The sequence below is a fragment of the Canis lupus genome, chromosome 27 (genome assembly GCF_011100685.1).
Source record: "Canis lupus familiaris isolate Mischka breed German Shepherd chromosome 27, alternate assembly UU_Cfam_GSD_1.0, whole genome shotgun sequence".
In the NCBI taxonomy this organism is placed as follows: Eukaryota; Metazoa; Chordata; class Mammalia; order Carnivora; family Canidae; genus Canis; species Canis lupus.
In genome coordinates, this window is record NC_049248.1 from 28,477,734 (window position 1) to 28,493,645 (window position 15,912).

At 39.3% G+C, this 15,912-nt stretch overlaps 1 long non-coding RNA gene across 1 annotated transcript in view; it reads right to left on the reverse strand.

Annotated features, from left to right (window-relative positions):
• The window catches only part of LOC111092883, a 91,605-nt gene that overhangs the window by 23,123 nt on the left and 52,570 nt on the right, over positions 1–15,912 (reverse strand). Inside the window, exons 3-4 of the long non-coding RNA XR_005379647.1 lie at positions 5,943–6,145; positions 2,779–2,903 (exon numbers count right to left, since the gene is read on the reverse strand). This is a non-coding gene — a long non-coding RNA (uncharacterized LOC111092883). The remainder of the gene's footprint in view (positions 1–2,778; positions 2,904–5,942; positions 6,146–15,912) is intronic.

Genomic DNA, 15,912 nt, shown 5'->3' on the forward strand with positions numbered 1-15,912 from the left:
TCTCATTGTCTTTTTTTTTTTTTTAATTTTTATTTATTTATGATAGTCACAGAGAGAGAGAGAGAGAGAGGCAGAGACACAGGCAGAGGGAGAAGCAGGCTCCATGCACCGGGAGCCCGATGTGGGATTCGATCCCGGGTCTCCAGGATCGCGCCCTGGGCCAAAGGCAGGCGCTAAACCGCTGCGCCACCCAGGGATCCCTTCTCATTGTCTTCAGGTCTTCAATGTCACTTCTCTTCACTCTCATAACTTCCTGTCCATGCTTCAGTCATAGTCTCTACACCCTGTATCTAAATCTCTGGTTCGTCTGTTTCTCTCAATAGACTTGAAAGCTCCTTGAAGACATGAACTGTGTCATCTTCACTCTTCTATCTCTAGTACATAGCAGAGTACCCGGCACAAGGTAGGAGCTCAACAAATAATCTTTGCTCGATGAATAAATGATTCTTCATAACGCCTGTTACCAGCTACTAATGATCTGAGGAACTAAGGATCAGAACTGATAAGGTTTGTATTATGGGATAGGTTGAGGATGGTGATGAGGGAAGATTCAGGACACAAACTGCTCTTGAGGTGAGGATCAAAGGGGCATTGAGTGAGACTGGGATAGATGTGAAGCTGAGATAGATGTGCCTCCACCACCATAGAATACTGGCACCTGCTGTGATAGAGAGGAGGAGTATGGAAAAAGGTAGAAAACGGAAAGGGAGAAGAAAATACTACAATGTATTTATTAGTTCTCAGTGTTGTGTTAGGCCAATCTTGGGGCCTTCCTTGGGTTTTCAAAAATGATGAAAGAAGGATGTTTTTCAAATTTTAACCAGGGACTCTGATTTGGCTTAGTTATATTGTTTGGGAGCTTTGCATATGTCAAAGTTTTTATTTAACTCAATATTTAAGGAAGGTACCAGTAAGATGTTAAAACTATTTCAAAATAGAATTCAATGAACACACACACAGATACACATGCATACATATACAATCAGGAATTATGAAATCTATTTGCTAACAGATGCAAAAGTGGTTGATATATAAAGCAGAAAAGCATCATGTTTGAGGTTATCTTTTCCACATTGTGGAAATCGGTTATATCTCTATAAGACAAAATTCTTTTCCATTTTTTATGACAAAGATCACTTGCATTAACTTTCTACAGTTTCTACACATGCACTATTGTAAGATACTTTAATCGAAGAAAGACTATCAAAGATGTCCACAGCTATAGAATCAGATCATTCCTGGAGGTTCCACTGGACAAGATACCAATGCTCCACTAAAAGGATAGCCAACAAACTATTTTTTTTTTTGCCCACTTGTAAGTCTTGAATAATTTTCCTGACAAAGTAAGTTGAAAATGAAAATGACTGTAAGTATGTTGTTAATTTAAGAAGACTGTAATCCTTAGATATTTTATAATAATCTAAGGATAGTAGCACCTTACATCATTATTCTAAGTACCTTTTGTGTATTATATATATTCTTTAGTCTTTATAACTCTGTGAACCATTGTACTATCATCCCCAAATTACAGACTGAAAACTGAACACAGAGAGGTTGAGTTATGAGACTGGGGTCACACAGCTGGTAAGCAGAGAGCTGGAATTCCAATTTAAATAGTTTGATTCTACAGTCTATTCCCTGGCCTGGACAGAGGCAATAATAGTGAGGAGACAGAAAAGTAGATAATTTGTGGATGCCTAGGTGGATCAGTTGGTTAAGTGCCCAACTCCTGATTTTAGCTCAGGTCATAATCTCAGAGCCCTGGGGTTGAACCCTGGTAGGGTTCTGCACTCAGAGAGGAGTCTGCTTGAGGATTCTCTCCATCTTCTTCTCTCCCTCTGCCACTCCCCCTGCTCGAGTACATTGTCTCTCTTTAAAATAAATAAATAAATAAATCTTTTTTTTTTTTTTTTCAAAAAGGTAGATAATTTTGAGAGCCACTTGGGAGGACACAGCTTGTAACTGCTCTTGATTAGATGAGAGAAGGAGAAAAGCACATGGAGAAAAGGGCAAGAAGGGAAAAATAGGTGATAAAATAGAGGAAAGAATTAAGAATGTTTCATTTCATGTTTATCCAGTATTGTGAAAATTGGAGAAAAGTTTATCAAATTGTACTGTTATGGTGTTATTATTGCAAACAAATACAAGGTAATATAAACTGTTATAGTCCCTGGCTAGGGATGGCAGTCATCACTGTTTCCAGGAGATAATACTGTCCTTTTTTAAAGAATTGAAGTACAGTTGACACAAAATGTTACATTAGTTTCAGGTGTACAACACTATGATTCCACAAGTCTACATATTGTGCTGTATTCACCGCAGTGTAGCTACCATTTGTCACTGAATAACACTATGACAATGCGATTGACTATATTCCCTATGCTGTACCTTTCAACCCCATGACTTATTCATTCCATAATTGGAAGCCTTTATCTCCCATTCCCCTTCACCCACTTTGCCCATCCCCCAAGAAAATATTGTTCTTGCTAATCAAATTTAAAGTTTCTTGAAAGTATAATTATAAGCACCTCTTATTTACATTGGGCATAGATTAGGTTGGAAAATACCCTCCTTCCCTAAAAAAAAAGTAGTGAAATATAATATCTCTTAGCTTTTTAAAAGTTAAATGTGGGTTCAAATCTTGGCTTTTTGTTTTGTTAGCTTTGTTAATGTAAACATATTAGTTTCTCATTGATTAAAAAATATGTGCAAATCATTGAATACAATGCAGGCATTCAATAAGCACCCTCATAAATGATCTTTGTCATTAGCACTTACCTAATCTGATGAAACCCGGGTGCTGTGTTCTTGTGGTCCTTGTGGTTCTTGCCAATGGAGGCACATCACTCACAAAGCTAAGAGGATCTGTTTCTTCTGAAAATGCATCAGATGGTGGGATCTCTCTTGTGGAAAGAAACTTATTTGAAAAAACTGGAACTTGACCAAAATCTTTATTTTCTCTAATACAAAAGCCTGTGCTAAGGTACTCTAGAAGATTGCTTCTACTACAGAACCATCCTAGATGCAAAATCAACAAGTTACTTTTGGGCCACTGGCATCATTGGAGGAGAATTTGAGCACCAACTCTTAATCCCTGAAATAAACTTCTATCTGCCAAAGATCCTGTCCCCAAGGCATGGCTGCTCTTAGACTATAGGTACCTTTATTCAGGCACAAGACTTCCACAGAACAGAACCATTCTGAAGTCTCTTATAAAAGCACCAACATTTAAAAGATGGAAGAAAAAAATTAAGCAAGAGGCTTAAGAGGAAGTTGAAGTACCAAATGTCAATGTCCACTCCAGCCCATATCGCATCATTTCCCCCACAGCCTTCCCAAAGACCACCCATGAAATCAGAAATAGAGTTGGTATATGACCATGCAATGGTGAGACAAAGAGCTGGTTTCCTACTATTTCAGAGAAATGGCCACATGCCATAAGTGATGATGACAATGATAATGACAATGATGGTGAAAAGTGTTTCTTGAGTTCTTACTATGTGCCAGTGATTGCCTAAATATGCTCTCACTCCTAACATTGGTGGAGTCTGGGGCAAGAGTCCAAATAGGGCTAAACACATAAAACACATCTGGTGTCCTATTTGACAAATGTTCCTCCTTCACAACCTAGGAGGCCATGAGTCTGAGAATTTAGCATGCTCATTCTCCTTGACATTTCGTGTAGGAATGTGGAAGCCCAGGTGAAGGCAGCCCCTGCTCACCTCCCTTTTCTTCCCACTCAATCTTGGCAACTCTACAAGGGGCCACATGTGTGGACATCCAGACTGCAAAGCTCCTCCCACAGCCCTACTAACTGCCACTCTCCGGCCATCCCTCAGGAGGGGTGATGCCCACACCACTGGTGTGGGGGAGGTGAGGGTGTCAGCCTTCAGGAGGCCAGAAGCAGAAAAAAAGCCTACAAAGGTCCTGCAGGTGTACCTGGGGACAACTGGGCAGGGACCAGGAGCTTCTAGTGCCCAGAACTTGTTCTAGAAGGGTAGCATTCCCTGAGAGACAGGGAGAAGGGAGAGCACTTTCTTGCCACCCCTCCACTCATCCCAGATTCTTCACTTTGTAGGAAAGAACACTGCTATAAAGAGGCAGAGTGGAAACCTCTGAAGTCTAAGGGAACTTGTAATTGAGTCTAAAGTATAGTGGTTTTAAATATATCATCTAATTTAAAATTTTACTGCTCCTAAAATCCCATGAAGTCACTACTATCATTACCCTCTTACACATGAGGAAACTGAGACTTGCAGGGTTCAGTACCTTGCTCACTGCTGAGGAATGCAATCAGGGCAGCCCTGCCTCCAGAGCCGGCCCCTAACAGGGTGCAATAACCCAAGACATCCATATAAAATAAAAGTGAGATGATGTTTTTCAAAACCAATGAAATGAGCTATGGCTTAAAGAAGCAGTAATTCATCTAAAATAATCTCTACTTGGGTTTGAAAATATCTTGACAGGTGTCACATTGCTTAAAATTCTAATGCAAATATTACAGAGATTAACATGTTTCTTCAATAGGAAAGATCTTTCAATGTCTGGTCTAATCCAGACCTCATCAGTCCAAGGTATTGAAAAAAGTACTCTCTCTCCATCTCTAGGCACAGGGCAAGGACTCTTTTTTGAAAATGGATATTCAAATGAATATGAAACGATGTGTTTTCCTGGCCTCCAAGGAGATGAAAACAGAATTTAGCTGGTCCTGGCTGTGAGGAAAACTCTTTGCTCTGACTAGAGATCTCAATACAGAGTGCAAAGGAGCCAATGCAAGCCACTGACATGCAAAAAACAAAAGATAAACTCTGGTTGCCTAATGTTTGGTTTTGCTGCATACTAAGAACATGCGTTTCAGATGCAATTTCAAAGCATGTTTGAGAAACACCACTACAGTCTCAGGGACTAGAGCTTATTCCTAGCATATAAAGGTGATCATTCATTTTGTAGGCTAATGGTACCTATGATTTTGAACATGATTTCATTGACAGATTTCAGAATTCAGCATTTAAAGTAAGTAAAGATACTGTGCTTCTCTCACTTATACTTTTACGGTGCATGTCCAGAGGGGATTTATCGGGACAGGCACATTAGCAATATTTGACTGTTGAAGTTAGAATAAAGCAAATTTTCTAGCTAAGCTTTAAAACCTGTCATTTTAGAACTTTGCAAGTATTTAATTTCTGTGTAAATTGTACAAATGCACTTTCATTAATCACCCCTGGAAGCTTTTAGGTGATAAAAGAACAATGTTTTCCATTCTAACTTACATAAACAACTTTCTAATTTCGGGTCAAGCATTTTATGGCTTTTATGGTTTTGCTATGGCTTCATTTTTTAATTTAATTACATGCTGCTACAAGATCCTCTTTACTACTACAGAGTACTGAAATTCTCCTTTTTCTATGTTAATAAATTCACAATCTGCTAAGTGTACCTATAAATAACATTAATGATATGAGACAGATATAGTTTTACCATTTTATTGTATTTAAGAAAATCACAGTTAGGAACTGTTCCCAATTAAAGGAGACAAAGGAGGCTCTTCAGATGTCTGTGATACTTGATGCTATACTGAGTCCTGTCCTGGAGGGGAAACTTTATAAAGGACATGGAGTCAATTGACAAAACTACAGATGGCATGTTAAATTTGTGTGTTGTGTGTGTGTGTGTGTGTGTGTCAGGAGAGAGTGTGCAAATGATGAAAATATAGTAAACTGTTAAGTGTTAGAAACAGGTGAATCTGGGTAAGGGGTATACGGGTTTTCCTTTTACTATTCTATTTTTGCAACTTTTAACAAGTTGGAGATTATTTCTCAATAAAAAAATTTTTAAATGGTTACCCAAAAAAAGTGCCCTTAGAACTTTTTTCACTGGAAAATTCTTTTATGCATTATTCACAAGCTTAGTCATGTAACTATAAATAAATATTTAATATTTACATTTCTTGCCTTATTATAATGCTACTGGTTCCAGCTGAGTCTGGGGAAGCCTGGCTGAGAATCAGGGTGGCAGTAGGCAACAGAACTAGAGACATGCTGTGCTCAGGGAGAAAGAGGCCAGGCTTCTTCTGGAGTCACTGTCCCCCAGCACCAGGCCTTCATGCACAGAGAGGTGCTAAGTGGCCAGCTCTCAGTCAGCACTCCTACATGAATGAGAGAATGAGCAAATAATTGAACAACTGTAAGAACAATGATTTATCTTATAAGTAATTTCATGTAAAATGTAGGCAGTTGATTTCCACTTCTGGGAAATATACATACTTTTCCCCATTTTGCATGCTAAGTACAACTAAAAACCTTAGACAGTATAAGTAAAACAAATGTATGAAGATTATGAAAGGTGTTGAGAAGAAGGCAGACTGGCTAGGGACTTCAGGACCCAAGGAGTGATACAGTAGCTCTTCTCTTTGCCTTATGTATCCCAGTTTTGGAACTGGAGAAACCAGCAACTTGGATGCCAACACGTGCAGACAAAAAGACCCAAGGAAGCCTGCTCTCTCCAGCCAAGATCAGGAAAGGGGCAGCCTAGAAAGACAGGAAACCTTTAGACAAAAACTGCTGTACTCTAGCCAGACACCACAGAAAACACAGTGGCCCCATTTTCACCATGCCAGCAAATGCCAAGAAGAGAGCCAGACTTCCACTACCACAGGGCTGTAACAAACTGCTTCAATTATCCCCCTCTCCTGCTATGATAGAATCAGATAAGGCCAAGCAGGGAGCTGGGACTTTTAAAGGCGGTAAAAAACCCTGTACCTCCCTGACTCCCAGTGTTAGTGGAAAACACTTGGCAGCCTGGCCTACCATGAGGCTTCACCCTCCTTCTCGCCCCTGGAGAGTGTCAGGAGAGACCTCCTAGAGAGTCAGGACTTTCACCACCACACACGGGTAATGAGGCAGCTCCACCCATTGGTATCAGTGGAGATCACAGGAGTATATAGTATATATATAGTATATAGGCACTCCTATCCCTCTGCCAGGAAAGTGTCAGAGGAAGTGTCCTTCCTAGGAGGAAGTCCTAGGACTTCCCTGCCCCACAGTAACAAGGAGACTCTCCCTCCCACTAAGACCACCTTGGCGTCAACAGAAGCAAACAGGTGAAACTGGAATTCCAATCCCACCTGGCGGTAACAAGGCGGGATCCCACTTGCCTGGTCAGAGAGGTGTCAAAGAAGGACAGCTAAAGCTGAAGGTGTAAATAAGATCCAGAGTTTCACAACAAAATATCCAAAATATATTTCAGTCAAAAACACACATCAAACCAAGAACCAGGAAGATTCCCAAAGGATGGATAAATGATAATCAACAGAAGTCAACATTGAGATAACAGAGATGTTAGAAATGTCTGACAAAGATTTTAAAACAACCATCATAAAAATGCTTTTACAAGCAATTATGAACATGATCAAAACTAATGAAAAAAATAGCAAGTCTTAGCAAAGAACTAGAAATTTCCAGCAAGGAAATAAAAAGATACAAACAGGAACCAAGCAGAAATTTTAGAACTCAAAGCTATAATAACTGAAACTAAAAACTCAGTGGATGGACTCCTTAGCAGAACAAAGGGGCCAGAGGAAAGAGTCAGTGAGCTGGATGACAGAACAATGTATTATCAAATTTGAATGACTGAGAAAAAAAGATCAACAGATAGATCCTCAGTGATCTGGACTATACCAAAATATCAAAGAGTCATGTCATTGGAGTCCCCAAAGGAGAGGAGACAGAGAGAGGGCATGGCTGAAAAAGTCCTAGAAGAAATCACAGCTAAAAACTTTCCAAATATGGCAAAAGACATAAGCTTATAGATTCAAGTGCTAAGCAAATGCCAAACAGGATAATTAAAAAACAAACAAACAAATACCGATACTATGTCACATCATAAACTTCAGGAAACTAAAGGCCAAGAAAAAATTTTAAAGCAATTCAAATACCAGTGGATTTCCCATCAGCATCCACAGAGGCCAGAGCTTAAAGAGAGAGCTGTCAACCCTGAATCTTACATCTAGTAAAAATATTCTTCAGGAAGAAAGAGGAAATGAAGCCATTCTCAGATGAAGAATGATGAGAGTGTGTCGCCAGCAGAGCTACCGTAAAAGAATGACTAAGGAAGTTCCCTAAGCAGAAAAGAAATGATAGAAGAAAGAAACTTGGCACATCAAGAAGAAAGAATATAGTAAGAAAAAATATGGGTGAATAAATAGACTTTCCTTTTCCTCTTGAGCCTTCTAAATTATGTTTAACAGTTGAAGCAAAAATTCTAACACTGTCTGATCTGGTTCTAAATATAAGTAGCCTTGAGAGCTATGGCTCATCAGCATCTATGCAGGAGAAGGCAGAGGGAAGTATTGAGGAATATGAAAACAGAAATAGCACTAAAAATAGTTTCAGACATGAAGACTAAACTGAAAGGAATGCATGGCAAATGCATCCAGGTCCAGGAAATAATGACTGGGTAAGCTTTATAATTTAGCCATACACATACACACAGGCGTATACTGCTACAGAGGGTGATGCAGAGAACATCAAAACTATGAAAAATGCACGTTGAGTTATTTTACTGGTGTTCTCAGTACAGGCTTCGTGACAAGACCAGCTTGCTTTCCTGTCCCTTTAATGAATGGCACTGTGAGATGTCAAACAGAGCATCAAGCCAAAGGTATCTGGGCTCTCTATCCTGTGGCCTGGTTCCCTTTATAACTGGAGCTACCTGAGTTACATCAGCAGGTTCAATCTTGTCCAGTCCTGACCAAGGGCGCCTTACAAGGAGGGACGTACACTAACTCAACGCTCTGAATGGCACCAGTCATCTGTGGGGAATCTTGCTCTGACCTCGGGCCTCTCCTTAGAATTTAGCTTTTCTCATTCCAGTGTATTTTTCCACTCTCATTCATGTTTTCCTAAAGTAGTTTAGGAATCTGCTCTTTGGCACCAAAGTGAATAAATCACACTTTATCTGGCATGTGAATGAATACCACATTCTATGTCTCTTTTGAGAGCTTTCATTAACTATTTCTGCTTCACTAATCCTAAGAAATTTTAGACATTTGACTCATTCTGATGTGGGTTTTATAAAAGACAAAAAAGAAACATAAATGTATAAGTTTCTCTTAGGATAGGAATAACAGATCAAAAGTTTTAGAAATAATAATTCAAGCCACAAAGACTCCTGCCTATTCAAAGGGGGCACTCCCAATCTTTTTTTTTTTTTTTTCTGTTTCCACCTACCAAAAACTATTTTTCCATGTCCAGAGACTTTAGATGAGAAACTGGATTAGTTCACTTGCAAATCTTTGGCACACAAAACCAGATAACCTGGGATTTTGACCATAGGAATCTTGGAAGGATCAAGTGTTGATCACTTAACAGAATTAAAAGAACTGAAATATTTTACTAAATTTCATAATTTTAATCACCAGGCAGAATTACAGATTAGAAGTTAAGAAATTTGGCATTAATCGGCTTTCCAGCCCTGCCGCTTAAAAGCTGTGTGACTGGGCAAGTTACTTTATTATTCAAAGCCACACAAAAATTTTCTCTATTACCTATCGATAGAGTTGATGATGACAAAAACAATCATAAGGAGTTAACATTTATTGAACATTGTTCCAGACACTATATTATTTTGCATGATTATGTAAATCCACATGTAATCCTCAAAGGTCAATGCAATAAGACTTGAGGTCATCACCACTTACTGGGTAAGATGGAATTTGAATCCAAAATCTTTGACTGTAGGATCCATGCTGAAAAAGACTCCTCAAAGTGGGTGTTGTATTAGGCAATGAATATAAACTGCATGGCATTATATCTGACATGTTATAAGAGATCAACAGTAGTTTGCTATTATTTTTTGTCCATATCAAATGAATGTTTTGATTAATACAAAATAGAATGAATATAATATCATTTTAAGGGATAGTATAGCTTACTGAGTGTTCAGGGTAAGCACTGGTACTCTGACAAGCTCTGCATTCCTTGAGGACCTGCGCTAAGTGCCATTTACATTCGTGGCTGAGATCCTAATACTAAGCATCTAATTTGAAGTAAATGTTCTATAAATATTGGTTGAATTAAAAGGTGTTCAAAGTGGTTATAAATATTTAAAGAGATCTATATTTAATCTATCACAATAATCAAAACTCCCAAAGAATAAAGACTTTGGCATTAGTAACTGTCCTAAAACAAAGGTCCCTGCCTCCTTTTGACTGTCTGTAATATGGATACAGACTGAATTACTGGCAAGGCTTCATAAGACTGTTATTTTAAGATCTATTTAAGATGCGAAGAGCCTTGTCCTAGTTTTGCCTTTATCAAATAGTATCTATTAAGTAACCATCTGCTTCTCAAATTGTAATGAAGTCATATAAAACAAGCTAAGGGCTGACGACTTCCTTAATCAAATCCAAACAAGATCCTGAAATGTCTCAAGAGAGTTTGAATAATTGGTTGCTGGGAAATAAAAGATTTTGAAGTGCATTTCTAAGTAAAATATATGGTTTCGAATATTTTTAATTACTAGTCTAACATCAGACAACATTATCTCTTCATATTATTTTTGTTTTTTTTATACTCCCTCTCAGCAAATGGCATTCTTCTGTATTATTTATAAAACAAACAATTTTAGAGATTGTTTAGTCAAATGCCTTCATTCTACAAATGAGGTACACCAAATTTTGTGTCTTGCTTATGGTCATACAACAGATAGTGGCAGAACCAAGACCCTATTTTCTGACTCGGGGATTTTTCTAGGCATCCAGAAAGAAACATGGCCTCACAATAACGCAGGTTGAATGAGACAAAAGATAAGTTTCAGAACAGTTCAAATATTTGCAATACTATTACAATTTTTACACCTTGTAGTATGTTTCTCAAGGCCAAATTCTTATGTGATTTTCCTTATTAATTTTTTAAAGAGGACACATTTTTTTAAAGGACAAATTTAATTACAACTAAACTACTTAATTGAAGATAATCAATTAATGATGTTATGCAAATCAACATATTTCTAGACAACTTCTTTAATTACATTCCAGAAAACATAGATATTTGGTCAAAGACTGCACTCATTGTTGCTAAGAACCTATATCTACTCAAATCAATACTTCAAATTTCCTGTAAATCTCTCAGTTGTACACAAAGCATTAAATACTAAAGTGGATGGGCCGAAATTTAATCTTGTACAATAGTTTATGAGATTGTTTTTAAAGCTGTTGTAATAAAAACCTTTCATCCACATGGACCTAATTGTTATATGCACAAAAGTTTTTCTCTCTGGACAAATAAATGTTGGTGATGGAGGGCAGGTCTAATTATAAAAGAAACCAAATACAATAATTACTTAGTCATGTAAAAGGTTTTCTTGGCCCCCACACAACCCACCCTGAAGAAGATTTTGTTGGCTAGAATGAACAGGAGAACCAGCAATAACAAGTTAATTAAAATGTCTTTATGCTCCAGTGTAGCAGATTGTATTTTCTAAAAATGGCCAAAGCAATATTTCTGGTCCCACACGTTCCTTCTTGAATTTGAGCAGGCTTTGGGGCTGTGGGGATGAATGGAATGTGGCAGAAATGATCCTGCGTAATTTCTTAGGCTAGGTCATAAAGGAGATAGGGCTTTCTCCTGCCTCCTTTTCTAAGGACACTCATCTTGGAACCCAGCCACAATGCTGTGAGGAAGCATGGGCCACAGGAAGAGGCCACCCATCCTGGTGACAGCTCCAGCTGGGCTGTCAGCCGACAGCCAGCATCATCTGCCTGACACGTGAGTGAAGGAGCCTGTCAGATAATTCAACACTAGCCTTCAAGCTGCCCCAGCTGACACCAAGTACAGCAGAGAAGAGCTAGCCGCCTGAGACCAGACCAAATTGCAGACTCATGTGCAAAGTAAATGTTATCATAAGTCACTACTTCAGTGGTCTTCTACTCAGCAATAGATAATCAGAACAACTAGAGTTTTCCCCTCCCAAAACCTATAGTTTTTGAAAGGCACAATCATGAAGGACAAATAAAATTTCACTTAATACTATTGTATTGGTTTTTAACCATGATTCTCATTGAAGAAATAAATAGATCAGTATTAAGTATTTTGATCAATGTGCAGAGAAACCCAAAAGTGAGAACCCAGCACATCTAAACATTCACATGTACCTCTGACACAAAACTGCCATCCAGAAACTTCTGATAGTTGTACGGTGTAATCAGTGGGCTGGACCTAAGCAAAACTCTGATCAGATGAGACTGCCTTCAGTGGCCACTTTTCTTTGTCTCCTGCCTCTTTCAGCATCCCTGCTACCCTCCCTGGCAGCAAAGCAGCTAGAAAACTCCATCATGTTCAGGTACCAATGCAACCTTAAGTTGTTGGCTTATCAGAAATGAGAAGAATTAAGGGTGTGTGGGTGGGGGGGGGACAGTGGAAGTAAGCACTCATGGAAGCAAAACTGAGTATAAAGGGAATTAACAGCAATGAGTTGGGTGCCAATGTGAGAGTTTTCTTGGCACCTCTCATTACTGACAGCATCTAGGCAGAAGGTACAGAAAGTACAAAGACAGGAAGATGTAAAATGCCATGGTGTATTTATGAGACATTTGTACTTCCTGAATGTAAAGTGACAAGGGAGAAATGGCAGTAATTTGGACTAGACATGAGGACAGGAGATGGGAAATGAGGTTTCCCATGCCCTGCTGTTGAGTCAACTCTCATCTACCAGTCACTGGGAAAGCTACTGAAGAATCCCATGTGCACAGGAGAGAGCCCAAATCAGGAGTCAGCAGGCCTGGAGTAAGTTGTGACTTTTCTTGTCTTTAGGTACCTCCTGAGGCTCAGGGAACAGTGGGGCCTGTATGATTGCAGAGATTCTCTAGCTCAAAAAGTCCATCTTATCTGAGTTATGTTACCTTGAGACACAAAGCCATCCATCGTGGGGTGAGTGAGATGAAGATTCCATGGCATGAGCTGTGAGCACTTGGAGGCACCACTCCTTATTTCTTCCAGGGTACTGGCTTGAAGAGTCAAAGAGTGGATCTGTGCTTATTTTCATTTTTGAAATTTTCCCCTAAAGACAACATCTCTATACTCCATGGGGTTAATTTTTAAAACAATAATATTTACCAATGCTTCTTGAACATCAAATGCTACTGTTCATAACACTAATTTTTATTCCTCCTCCTCAATCAGCCAAGTTGAACTTAAAATATCTAAGATGAGGGGTGCCTGGGAGGCTCAGTCAGTGAAGCATCTGACTCCTGATTTCTGGTCATGATCTCGGGTACCTGAGACTGAGCCCCACACCCAGCTCCACACTCAGCCGGGAGTCTGCCTGAGATTCTCTTCTCCCTCTCCCTCTGCCTTTCTTTTCTCTTAAGCATGTGTCTGCTCTCAAATAAATAAATAAATCTTTAAAATAAAATATCTAAGATGATATTTCATTAAATTGCACATGCATCTGCCAAGTAGAAAGTTGGAAAATTAGGCAAAAATATGTTACTGAGGTATGTCTGAATTTCCAAGCACAAAAAGACTGGGAGAGGAGCCTAATTTTGAGACTGGGGATCAAAAATTGGCTAAACATTCTTGTAGTTTATTTGACAAAATTGTTTTTAAAAATTATAGCTTATTTCAGCCAAATAAATTTAGATAAAACTGAAACACAATTCGAGGAACCAGCAAGAAGGCATTTGTGGCATTTTCCAAAGTAAACATAGTGCATTTGTTTCTGGGAAATGAGGCCAATGGAAAGGTACGTATTCCTGATCATACAAGGAACAGAGAGACATTAAAACAGCTAATGATACAGTCACTTAAAACACAACAGTATAACAGTATAATTAACTCTGTGACTCTAGACTTTTCTATACTCTTTAAAAAGATTTCATTTATTTATTTTGAGAGAGAAAAAGAGAGTGTGTATGTGAGCAGGGGGAAGGGCAGAGGCAGAGGGAGAGAGAATCTCAAGCAGACTCCCCACTGAGCAACCAGTAGACTGACGTGGGGCTCAATCTCAAGACCCCTGAAGTCATCACGTGAGCCAAAATCAAGAGTCAGATACTCAACCGACTGAGCCATCCAGGTGCCCCTAGACTTTTCTATACTTTAAGCTGACATACATAAGTAAAAAATAGGTAATGACTGCAGCCTATCCTACCTCATAGCAAACCTGTGGAAACAATTGGCGGGATATTAATAGATCCCCTGCAGCAGACATGACTGAGCTTGAATTTCATTTTCTGGCTTGGGCAGGTCTTCTTGAGCTGCAAAGAAGTAAAAATCTTTTCTCATCACTCCTGTTAGGAGTCTCTAAGGTGACCAAGTGTAAAGCTCAGATTGTTGTTTAACTGCCATCGGCACAGCCACACATATGGGCAAGCATCAACAGAAGTGGCCTTTCTGAGTGCTATCAGTGACCACAGAGGAAATCCAGCCTGAGGCTTCCATGTAATTTGGAAGCTCAGCTTCCAGAGCACAGGACATAGCAGGGACCTATACACACACAAGCACACACAGGTATAGGTGGTCAAACACACAGACATACACATGTGTCCACACATGTACTCAATAACATATAGATATACTCACACCATCCTTCACATACATACACAGATAAGCCAGATGTAGGCGGTGAAACAAGCACATACAGATGCACACATCTATCCACACATGTATATGGAGACAGAGACACAGATACATGCATATGCCTACATATGCACACAAAGACACACATATACACACACAGAGACAAGACAAACATAGGCAGATACACACACATATCTACACATGTACTTGTGTACAGACAGATGCACACAGATACACACACCCACATACTCCAACCCCAAAACAGAGACAGGCACACACAAATTCACATAAATACCGACACTACGCACTCTCCCAGACATAGGCATTGTGGCCAACAGTGTGGGGGTGAGTATGCATGAGAGGAAGCGGCACTCCTGCCCTGCCCATACAATACATATTCCATCCACTGCAGGCTGTTGCCTTCCTAAGGAGGCAGAAAATAGGCTTCATGATATTAACTATTATTATCATTTCTAATATAACATGCTCTAACTCTAAACAGGATCCTGATGTGTTTGGGGTATGTGGGTGTTTTTCAGAGTTCTACACATAGCAGTTATATTTCACTCTTAAAGTTCTATTTGGCAGCCCTAGGCTCTCGCTGTCTGCATCCAATTTATCAATCTTCGGGGAAGCTGATGACAGTCAAGCTCTCCCCTTCTGCCCTGGATTAAGACACTTGCCATCTGACAACTGGCATGGCTGCATCTCTGCATCTAGACTCCCTGCTAGATTCATGTCAAAGGCCACATATCTGAAAATTCAAAATCTTTCCCACTGACAAGTATTAGACACAGCTGTCCAGAAAAGGGCTGTCCAGTAGATATGAGGCAAACTCCGATAAACCGCCTGGCTACAGTTAGGGAATCCCAGCATCCCCTCTCCTTTCTGCCTCTCTTCCTGGACTAAAGACACTGCTACTTTCCTCTGTACTTTCAATCACAGTAGTTCTCCCCATCTGTGGGGACATGTTCCAGGACCTCCAGTGGATGCCCAAAACTTCACATGGTACCAAACCCGATATACACTATATTTTTCCCTATACATTCATACCTATGCATAGTTTAATTTATAAATTAGTCACAGAAGAAATTAACAATAACAACTAATAATAAACTGGAACAATTATCACAATATACTGTAATAAAAGTTACATGAATGTGGTCTCTCTCACATATCTAGCTGTACTGTATGCACCCTTCTTCTTCTAATGATGAGGATGAAATAATGGCATGCCTACCTGATGAACCCCAATTGACTGCAGGTAACTAAAACTATGGAGAGTGAAACTCGGGAGATACAGATCTAAGTGTACAGTTGTTTTCTATCAGTGTGTTTA